Below are 12,045 nucleotides of genomic sequence, written 5' to 3' on the forward strand. Positions count from 1 at the left end.
ACCAGAACCACATGCAATGTTAATTTCCTAATTAACATGAAAAAGGGATGATAGGCAGACAAAAACAACACATTTATTACTATTATTATCCTTGTTTTACAGAAGAGCAAATAGTCTCCATAAAGATGTAAACCTGTCCAGGGTCTCATAGCTGATAAACAGCAAAGCCAGATCTGGCTGACTCCAGGTCCAAAGTTCTTAGCTGTGTTCCTTCCACCTTCCTCATCGGATAGGGTCCTCTGACTCACCAGGAGGTCTGCAGGCAGAATAATCTCCCTTTGGGGAAGGCAGACCAGTTATTTGACTCCAGTCCAAGCCCTGGGACACTAATGTTGTGTCTGGCCCAATCTGCTTCTTCCCGGCTTACCAAGATCACCTAAGACTAGAGAAGGCTCACCCAAAGAACCTGTCCCGAGCTTGACTACACCAGCAGCCAAAGCAATTATGACATCTCTGCCTCCAGGTGAAACTCTTCAATAACAGCACCTTGCTTTTGGAGCTAAGACCCAAACTCTCACCTCAGATAAGAGCTCTGAACATCTGACCACTGCTGAGCCCTGGCTCATTTATTCCACTCTCTGTCCCAGCCACACTATTCCTGTCAAATTTTGAGAAAGTGACACAGAATGCTCTCTCTCACTTGCTTCCTCTCACCCCAGGACATTTGCATATTCCATTCTCTCTACTGGCATTTGCATTCCTTTGTCTCTGCCTAGAGAATTCATCCTTCCAATCAGCTCCTCAAGGAAGCCTCCACACCTCCATGGTCAGGGTCACTCCATCCACTTAGATCCCCATGGAAATTCAGAACTTTCACTGAAGCTATGAGAATACATTCATTTGTGATCTATGGTGAAAATCTGCCTCTCACACTAGACTGTAAACACATCAGAGCAGGGATAATGTCCTTTTTTCTATTTACTATAGATAGCACTTAGCCCAGGGCTTGATGTGAATAGACCCTCAAAAAATAATCATTACATAAGTGGTAGGAAGAAAGGAAGGAAGGGAGGGAGGGAGAGAGGGAAGGAGGGAGGAAGGGAAGGAGGAAGGGAAGGAAGATGGGAAGGAAGAAAGAGAAGGAGGGAGGAAGGGAGGAAGGAAAAGAGGGAGGAAAGTAAGGAGGAAGGGAGGGAGGGAGGAGGACAGGAAGGGACTTGCCATGCCTCAAATTAGAGCTCACAGAGTAAATCACAAGTATTTCCAAGATGTTGATTAAACTCTTAAACTAGGATGAACATGAAGAACATGAAACTATTACAAGCATTAGAGGATTTATTGGCTGAGCCTGGCTGTATTTTTCAGTATTATTCCCTTCGTTCACATTTCATTGAAACCACAGGGTGAACATTGTTGGGGGAGGGGGCAAGTGGATGAAAAGGAACAAGAAGGATGGAAAGAAGGAAAGAGAGAAGGGAAAACAGAAGCAGGAAAAGTAAATAGGGGGAAGGAAAGAGAGAAGGAGGATGGAGGTGAGAGGGGAGGAAGTGAGGAAGAGATAAAGCTGTAAGAGGAGGTGGGAGGGAGAAGGAGAAAGGGAGAGGAAGGAGGAGGGCAAAGAGAAAGAACAGGAAGAAGTAAGTAGAGTGAGTCAGAGGGAGGCAAGAAAGGAGGGAGGAGGGGGAAACCCATCTAAGCCTGAGAATTCCAAATGAGCAGGGCTAGGAAATGATGCTGGGTGGTTCTGGCAAGCCCTGAGCTGTAACACGCAAGCCCCACCCTCCAGGAGATGTCATGCTATGGGTCCATGCCAACAGCGAGCCCTCCGACTGGAGGCTGGACAGAAAACGTGATCCACGCAACTGAAGCCTTTAGGTAGGAAGCATACTCAGAAGCAAAAAAAAAAAAAAAAAAAAAAAAAAGGAAACCAAGATCACAGCTGATATGGGGAGGAAGGAGGAAAAAACAAAGAATGTGTCACTTCCTCCCTCTGCCATGGGTGACCCATGGAGTCCCCTCATTGCCTCGGAGACTTCTGGACCTCTGTTTTCCCTTCAGGTTGTGGTGACAGGATGAAGGGACGTTTATTGCTAAAACAGCAAAACCTGGTCCAGCGACCAGGAATCTCGCTAGCATGACTAATTCATGTTCTGAACAAATGAACACGAGTTTGTACCAGTGGAGTGGTTGTTGCACACAGCAGGGTGGTGGGGCCAGAGGGAGGGGGATCTGGAATCAGGCACTGGCTGTCAGCAAGTCACTGGAGGCACAGACACTGGACACGGAGGGATCCCTGCAAACGCCCCGTCTCCCTGCGTGGGCTCTGGGAGCTTCTCCTATGGACGATAATAAGCACGTGTGTTGCCTCTGGGCGGTGGGAGAGGGCCTGCCTTTGGCACAGCATCTGTGCACCTCAGGTACTGTTTTTGAGCAAGGATGGATGTGCAAAAAGGTAGGACTACAAGTTGAAACAATGAGCAGGCTGACTGTGAAAAGGAGGGGAGGATTCCTAAGGTGGGAGCATCTTGGTGAGTGAAATGTCCAGTGAAATGCCTGAGAAAATCAAGTAAACTTCCTCCACCAATCCCACCCCGAGGCCCCATGTCTTGGCAGTTGCTCCTCTTGGGACAGCTCGTTCAGCACTGGAATTCATGCAGCTCTTTCTGACAAGAAAGAAAGAAAGAAAGAAAGAAAGAAAGGAAGGAAGGAAGGAAGGAAGTGGGGAGGCAGAGAGAGGGAGAGAGGGAGGGAGAGAGGAAGAAAGGAGGGAGAGAATTTGCTGGCTCAGGTAACTGAAAAATCCAGGGATTAAGTGTCTTCAGGCAAGGCTGGATCCAGGAGTTCAAGAATTGTCATTAGAACTGTTTTTCTCCCTGTCCCTGATTTGCTTTCCTCAGTGCAGGCAGGCTGTCTCTATGTGAAAGCCACCCCTGCCTAAAGAGTGCGTCTCCTTCCCAATAGTTTCCAAAAAATCTCAGCCCTGAGTCTTATTGATCGGGCTTGGGACAGGTGCCACCGGTGGAACCAACGAAAAGGGTTCAGCCCGCCCCAGACTGGGATGCTATTAGCCAAATGCTGATAAATGGTTCTTGTGCAGACAAAAACAACAGATGTGACCACAGAACTGTGTTGATGGCTGAAAAATGAGAACGCCCCTCCCCCAAGAATTTAAATACAAACGCTGGTTGCTAGGGAGGGATGCAGAAGACAGCCCACACATAGGTTATTTTCTAGGACAGAGAGAGTGGAGTGGGAAAGGTCCCTCCTGGCTGCTCTTGGGGAGTTTATTGGACAAATCCATTCAAGTGTTTCCAGAATTACCAGACCTGGAAGGAGGCAAGTCAAGACTTCACTAGAACGCTATTCATTCATGCTTTGAATTCATCACGCTCACCTCCTCTTTATCCCTCGACTCTGTCATCTGGCTTCTTCCTGTCTCTCTCAGGGGAGCTGTCCTTGTGAGAGTTGCCAATGACTTTTCTTTTGTTCAGTCCTATGGACAATGTCGTTCCTTTCCTTCCGTCATTTCTCAGATCACTGGGTACCACTGACTGCCTCTCTCTTTGAAAACTGCTTTCTCCATGGCTCTCTGCCCCTCTGTTGTGCTCATTCTCCCACTGCCAGCCCATGCAATTCCACTGGCTTCAGTTTCCATCTCTCCCTCGGTCCCCAGGCCAGATTCACAGCTCAGACCACTCTGCTGAGTTTTGGTTTTGTGAATTCAAGTGCCCCCTGGAACCTTCACTCAGGCAATCACCCTGGAGTCTTGGACTCATCATGCCCAAAATACTGAACTCCTCACAGTGCCCTCCCCGCCCCAAGGCTACTTCTTCCCTAGGGTTTCTTGGCTTGGGGCCCAGTACTGCCGGCCACGCACTTGCCTAAGCCAGAGACCAAGAATTGGCCCAGCCTCTCTCTTACCCCCACATCCATTTCATCATTTGGGCCTCCTTGGAAATACCCCTATTTCTCACCATCCCCACTGTGGCTCTGGTCTCCATCATCTCATGTCTGGATTTCTGCCAACCATGCCCCAGCAAGCCTCCCACTTCGTTCCACTCCAATCCATCACCCACTCTGCAGACATGCCTTCTAAACACAAATTTTGTTGGGTTGCTTCCTACTGGTTTTAACGGATAAGTCAGACTCCTTGTGGTGGCCCTGAAGGCCTGGTTACAACCCAGGCCCTGCTTGCCCCTCTAGCCTCACTCACCTCTAGCCATTCTTTTCTCAAACTCTACACACCTGCCACACCAAATGATTGTCTCCAATTCACATAGACTGTTCCCTCTGCCTGGAGTGCCCTTCCTCTTGCCTCTTCACTCAGCTTCCTCTTGTTCATCCTCTAGTTCTCCTCTTACAACCATCACTCCCCCCAGCACAATTTTTCTGCCCACTCCAAGACTTAGTTAAACGCCTCTTCCATGTGTCAAACATGAATGAATGAATGAATGAATGAATCAGCTCTCTAGAGAAGATGATGGAGGTATTCAAGGTCTTTTTTTTTTTTTTTAAGATTTTCTTTATCCATTTGACAGAGAGAGACAGAGAGCACAACCAGGGGGAGAAGCAGGCAGAGGGATAGGGAGAAGCAGGCTCCCCACGCAGCAGGGAGCCCGATGCAGGGCTCGGTTCCAGGATGACCCAAGCTGAAACCAGACACCCAACTTGACCAAGCCACCCAGGTGCCCCTAGTATTCAAGTTCTCCATGACAAGGAAAGGTCACAAGAGGATAAAGGAAATCTATGAGTCTATTTTTAGCCAATAAATACTTTCTTTTTGACACGTATTTTCCAAACAAAAATGTGCTAAGTTCTTACCCTGAGTCAGCTGCAGCTGTGCTGGACACTAAGGCCTATTAGCAAACAAGACAGACAAATATCTTGCCCTTTAGGAAATTATAATCTGGCAGAAAAGATAGAAACTAAATAAACAATTCAGCAAAACTTAACAGGAACTAGGCCTAACCCCCTTGTAGCAGAGTGAATTCTCCAAAGTTGGACACACCAATATATACACACAATTCAGTACACTCTCTCATGACGTAACTGACACTCCTCCATTGATATATGGGGTCCACCACCCTTCCTCTTCAAACCAGGTGGACTTCGTAAAAGCTTTGGCCAACAGAACGTTGGGCAAGTAATACAGTGTGACTTTCAGTCTATAAAAAGTGACACACTTTCCACCAATTCATTAATCTATGGATCTCTCCCCACTCCCTCATCTCCCTCTCTCAACTCTTCCTTTGGAACCCAGCCTGTCATGTTTGTTAGGAAGCCCAGACCACATGGAGAGACCCCACATGGACATTCCAGCCAACAACAGGTCTCAGCCGACAGACAGCAAGAACTTCTGCTCATGTGAATGAACAAGACTTCAGATGAACGCAGTCTCAAGCCTTTGGCGCTTCCAGCTGAGTGCCTAGACACCGTGGAGCAGAAAGAAGCCATCCTCATTGTGCTCTATCAAATTCCCAATCCACAGACTAGGAGCATAATGAGGGATTGCTTTATGCCACTAGGTTTCAGAGCAATTTTTTCTGCAGCCATGGCAACTATATTACTTGCAGTAAAGAATACTGGGCTAGAAATAAAGAGAGGGTAAAATACACCACCATTTCTAACTTTTAATAGCTATTGACTCTCACTGGCTGTGTGATCTTGGGCATGTCATTTTCCAGCTCTGGGCTCTTGGTCTTCCCATGTATAAAGTCAGAGGATGGGGCTGGAGGATTTCTAACACCCTAGGAAGCTTGAAAACTCTACTAATGGAGATGCCTTTATGGGATGACCCAATCAAAACCATGTCAACTGATATGGCAAGAGGTGAACTCTTTAATTGAAATCCCTGATTTTGTTTAAAAATCTTTCTAGAGGGTGAACTCAACTCAAGCCATTAGAAAAACAAAAGGAGTCCTCTCATGTATAATTCATGAAAGAAGAGTGGGTATGACCCAGCAGGTCATTTGGAATAAAAATGCCATAAAAATAAAATATGTTATCCCTCCCCTTCTGCCTCCCTCATCCCTTACACTAGCTAATGGAGGGGAAAGAGTGAATTAAACTGGAGTTCAGGTCAAAGGTTTAGTTGATTCATTCCAGAATGGTCATTCCCTCCAGCAGCTCCTGTAACAGACAGACACTGCAGATGTTGGGGCAGGGTTTGTCCCCACCCCACCCCTCGTCCTGAGCGATAAGGCCTCTCCTCCTTCCCCAGGGGAGATGACCTCACCTTCTAATGGACTGCCCAATTAGGAAGCCCACGAGATGGCTTAGAAGACACCCTGTCTGCTTCAAAAGCGTTGGGGAAATTCCCCAAGGGGCCAACCTGTTTCACAGAGCAAAGGGAAAAAAAGTAGACAGCCTGTAATTAGTATAATAACCTGCTCAGATTCCACCTGCCTGCGATTTCCCCAGCTTGTTCATCCATTCACGTATTCATTCACTCAGGCAACAAATATTTACAGAGCAGCTGGGATGTGCAAGCCCCGGTGATACCACGGGTCCCCCAGAAGGAGCTAACGATTTGTGTGCAAGCGATTGATTAAGGAACCGCTCCCAGGCGGCATCTGGTGGGGAGATGGGGGAGGGTGGGACAGGGAAGAAGAAGATGCGAAGTGAAGGTTGATGTCAAGCAAGTCAAGCCTCGCTCGGCCTGATCCTGCAGGGAACTCTGGAGTGAAAAGTACGCCTCAGAATTTGTTCCAGGTCAAACCCAAGGAGCTGGGCTTTCACACCTGTGCATCTGTTCTTGGTATGGGTTACTCCCCTAGGAACCAAAATCTAAGGGAATCTGGTGCTCTACACGTGCAGGCAAAGCGGCTCCAAGAGCCTGTGGACAGTCCTTCAGAAGAAGTCACAGGTGCAGGCCAGTAGAAAGGAAACACCACAGAAGCCAAGAGCAACATTTTCCACTCTGCCATCCCCAATACATCACAGCAATATCTCACCTCACAGTTGCAAAATGGCTGTAGCAGCACCGAACTTCCCACCTGCTCTTAACAATAACCAAAGGCAAGAACAGGTGGGAAAGAAGCTCGTCCCCTACAGATGTGACTTGTCAGAGGAAAGAAGATTTCTCCTGGAAGCCTCCAACTTGGCCTCATGTCCTATTTGCCAGAAGTGGGTCAGTGCACACTTCTAAACCAATCCTGCCAAGAGGACAGGATTACTGTCAATGGTTATCTGGATTGAGGAGGAGTCATTTTTCCTGAGCATCTTTCCCACCTGCTTGATAACTGATGAGTTTCTGTTAGCAAGGAAGAAAAGAGAATGGCTTTGGGGTGGACGATGAGCTGTGTGTGTGACGCTAGCCAGTCAATACGAAGCTCTCTGGACAACAGTGACTGGTTCACAGACAGGCATATTACTCAAGCCAAGCCTCTCCGAGTTAATCCTAAGAATACTGCTTTGGTCACCAGGAAGGGGTGCTTACTCCTGAAAACATCCAAGGCCAGAGTTGTGACAGCTGTCTTGGCATCATGAGGAGCCTGAAAATAAAACTATCCCAAAGAGGAAAATGAAGTGGAATAGAGAGGTTGAGAGATCAAATATGGCAGAACCTGTGAATCCAGGCTTTCCCAAAGCCAGCTCTGAACTTGGGCAGGAAAAAAAAAAAAAAATGTCCTTTTTTGCTTAATCCAGGTTAGGTTGGGTCTTCTTCTTCTTCTTCTACTTTTTTTCTTTTAAGATCTTATTAATTTATTTGACAGAGAGAGATCACAAGTAGGCAGAGATGCAGCGGGGAAGCAGGCTCCCCACTGAGCAGAGAGCCCAATGCGGGCCTCAATCCCAGGACCCTGAGATCATGACCTGAGCCCAAGGCAGAGGTTTTAACCCACTGAGCCACCCAGGCACCCATGGGTTGGGTCTTCTGTCCTCTGCAACCAAAAGATTCCCAAGTGATACAAGTGGTGAACAAGGAAGACCCACCCTCTGCACTCATGGAGTTCAAAGTCAAATGGGGGAGGCAGGTGCTGAACAAAAATTACAAGTAAAATCTGGGTTAGAAAGGTCAGGTGCAGAGGACTGGCAGACCACATGAGATGGAGGGACCAGTCCGGTCTAGAGTCAGAGGAGCCCCCCTGGGGTGGTGTGGTTCAAACTGAGATGGGAAAGGAAATGGCTATGTTTTCCAAGTGGACTCCTCCACTACCCCTTGACTTCCCAGACAGAGCAGGCAGAGGGCACTCGCTTGGGGAGCTCGCAGATTTCCTTTCCTCTGACACACTCCTGACTCTTTCAGCCATTCTTTCAGTTCACTAATTTGTTCAAAAGCTGCCAAGAACCATCAGGGTCTTTTGGTTTTTTGGTTGTTGTTTGCTTTTTTTTTTTTCGCCCTGTACTCCTGTAAAAGCCTTTAGTTTTGGAGAAACACTGACTTCTTTCGTGTTTAAGAGGGTTTTCTTTTTAATTCCTTTACTCCCTGTGTAAATTGGAGCAGCTGAGTCAGGTCTTGAGGTAGGGGAGGGATATAGAGAATTCTCAGCCAGGTCCAGATCATCAGTGCAGCGGGGAGATGCTGTATGTTGGGGAAACCTTCCAAGAAATGTAAAGCTAACACCTCCTCAGGGAGAAAAAGCCACTCTCTGCTGTCTTCTAATCCAGCCCAGAAATGTTTGTTCTCTGGCATCATTCACTGACTCAGAAGGAAGAAAACCTCTAGGTTCAAATGTCCCAGTGACTGTCTCTTCCTAGCTGTGTGGTCACAAACAAGGCTCTGAGCCTCAGCTCCCTAACCTGTGAAATGAGAATAATAAAATCTGACAAATTTTAATAACGTCTGCCTGAGCGAATGACCTCAGAGGGCTCAGGGAAGCCCCAGAGGTGATCCAGTCAGCGAAAATGTCAACAGACAAGTTCCATCAAGTCGTGACCTGCGGTGGCACACCTTTTCTCAACAGTAGCCCTCAGGCCCGTTCTTCAGCCCCAAGCAAAGGCACTGACTCTCCTCACGCTCTCTGTTTGCTGACCCCACTGCCCATGCCCTGATCTTGCATCCGGCGCTACAGCTTCCATCACAGGCACCGGGTGAACGTGGCGAAGTGGAAGGGCCATTGCTGTGGTTCGCCACCTCAGGTCGGGGAGACTTGCCTTTTGGGACCATCATTTCCACTGCTTGAAGCTGATTTGTTCCTTTGGGAGCAACTCACCCAGCAGGACCTTCACCTTGATTCCAAAATGGAGGAGCTGAGGGCAGATCCTTGGTGCTTCACCAGCCACTTTGCAATATATGCGAAACCGCGTCCAAAGTCCAGCTCCGTTCACAGGATGTGAGTGGGGCCTCTGAACTGTGTCATTCAGCTTAGGGCTGATACTAGAACACAGCCACTCTGCCACGTTTTGCAGCCACCATTTGAGCCAGTGGGTGTTTTAACACATCAGGACAACCTCAAAGAGCCACACTAAGTTGGTCTTTGAAAGTAGGAGTCAGGAAACCAAGTCTGAGGGCCCACGGGCAATCTTGGCCTCCACTCTCCAGCCATCCCTGGCTTTTCAGATGGCGTTTCCAAGGTTGTGTCAGAGTCCCCACAGAGAGGGAGGGCATCCAGGTGGGCCCTGCCTACGAGCCCCCTCCACATCCTAACTTCAGGGAGGGCAGCCCAGCTCCTCAATATTTAAGAGGTGGGATTCTAAATAAGGATGTGTTTGGAAGAGAGGAAGTGGGGTGGTTGTTAAAGCTCGTCTACCTTTTACGTTTGATGACTCTCCCATAGCCGAGAACCTGCGACTGGCATTTTTGTTCTAATGGCTTCAAGGAGAGAAAGTCCTTTCACAGCTGACATAGGGTAAATGGATCAGCTGTTTCTTAATCCTAAACAATGCAGGTGGTTCTGCGGTAAAAAACTCTTCAGAGTGGGGTGCCTGGGTGGCACAGGTGGTTAATCGCCCGACTCCTGGTTTCAGCTCAGACCGTGATCTCAGGATGGTGAGGTCGAGGCCCTCGTTGGGCTCTGTGCTCAATACTCATCAGGGAGACTGCTTAAGATTCCCTCCCTCTCCCTCTGCCCCACCCACTCTCATTCTCTCTCTCTTTAAAATAAATAAATAAATCTTTAACCAAAAAAGATACTTCAGAGCAGTGTTACATACTTTAGTGTGTACCCAGCTCCTTTGGCAGCTTATTAAAAATCCAGATTCCTGAACTCCCACACTCTTACGGTAGTGACTTTGAGTTGAGGCCTGGGGACAAGAACAGGGCCTGGTGTCCCTTCTGCCACCAGCAGCTTTGTAACTGAGACCACACCCATTAATTCTGTGCCTCAGCCTTCTCATCAGGGAAGTGGATATAATTGTGTACATACCATAGGGTTTGTGAGGATGAAATGAGTTAGTGAGTATGAAGCAAGCACCTAGAACAGTGGCCAGCACACGATACGCGTTCAATAAATGAGACCTATTATTAATATCACAGTGGAGTCCAGGAAGCCCTGGGGGAGACAAGCAGCCCTAAGTGATTCCGAAGCAGGAGATCCACAGGCCACAGGTGGAGGACCACAGATCTACCAACACGTGGACCAGACTTCCTCACCTGCAAGCCAGTCCTTTCCATTTGGTAAGAAATAAGGAATAAAACACTTGTGTGCCACCAAGCCATGTGTGTGTCCGAAGATGCTGCAGCTATCTGGCCTTCAGATGGAAATAGCTTGGTATTCCAATTCGATGTGTAAAACATGCTCATTACCCACCCCCCAAATCAGAAAGGTCGGGGATGGAAAGAAAAAAAAAACAAAACCTATAAATAATCTCCAAACCCAGAGAAAATCTAGTAATGTGTTGTCGCTATGCCTACACACACACACACACACACACACACACACACACACACACGCGCGCACACACACACACACACACACACACACACAGGTCCCCCCCACCCTTTTACCGTAATCACCGTTTTCTCTTTAATAATGTGACAGGAGCATCTTGCCATGTGAATAAACATCGCCCTGCAACATTCATTTTAATGCTACTCAGTGTTCCAAAGTATGGCCATAATGTGATCCAAGCCCTAATCGTCAGACGTTCAGGTTATTTCCTTTCTCGCAGGCTGATGATCAACGGCTGCAGGAAGATTTCAGCTGCCCGTCTCTGTGGGGTCCTGGGCTTTTCTCCCCGTGACAGCAACCACAGGGAGGGGTGCTGTGTCAGCCTCCCCTGCAGGGCTGAATCTCAGAGACCAAATGTCACAGAGTTTATCCTCCCAAGTCCGCTCCGCGGGCTTCACATCCCCTCATTAGCTCATTAACTGCCAAAGGCCTCAGTCTCCTGTCTGTACAATGGGGACACTGAGCGGGGTCTGAGGGAATGTGTGAAGTCCCAGCAAGGGCCCTGGCACCTGGTAGGGCTCAGTCACTTCCCAGGCACTTACAAAATATTTAGTGAACAGAAATGTCACTAAATATTGCTATACGTTATTCAAAAACTTAGGGTAAATTCCTAAGGTCGGAAGGGCTACACTTTCTAAAGACTTAATTCATACTATCGCATTGGCCTCCAGAAATGCCATACCACCCACAAGATGGGAGAATTCTGGTTTCTCTTGGCCCTCACAAACACAGTTAGGCACTCTCTGAGCTAATTGGTCTTGCCTTTGGTGGGGAGGGCCTGGAACTGTCAAAGCTATTCCTTGAGGCCACAAGGGTGAGGCCTCTGGAGTCCCATCTCTGTAAGGAAGAGCTGGATGGCCAGTGTCCCGTGGAGGCAGGAAAGGCTCCACCCTCTCTCAGTCTGTGACCAAGCCACACTAACCTTGCCTGGACACTGGAGTCACATCTGCCCAAGTGTATAAGCGGAATATTCAGGCATCTCTACCCTGGACCCTGCAGAGGCCACCCCCGCCCCCAGGTTGGCTCTGTCTCTCGGGCCATCTGGAACAGAGCAGGACTGTGGTCGAGCCGTGATGCTTCCTTGGGTCTCCCAGCGCTGCAGCCCAGGCCTCCTTCCATGGCCTTCTTCCTCCCTCAGCTGGGACCAGCTGGTCTGTTTTTCAGCCGCCAAAGGCTAATTCCAGGATTACACTTTCTAAGTTGATGAAATGTAATATCCATAGTGTAAAAGCTTTAGACTTGCTCCCAGCAATGAAGCATGGGGCATTTCTCC

The sequence above is a fragment of the Enhydra lutris genome, unplaced genomic scaffold (genome assembly GCF_002288905.1).
Source record: "Enhydra lutris kenyoni isolate GAN:26980312 unplaced genomic scaffold, ASM228890v2 scaffoldscaffold10, whole genome shotgun sequence".
In the NCBI taxonomy this organism is placed as follows: domain Eukaryota; kingdom Metazoa; phylum Chordata; class Mammalia; order Carnivora; family Mustelidae; genus Enhydra; species Enhydra lutris.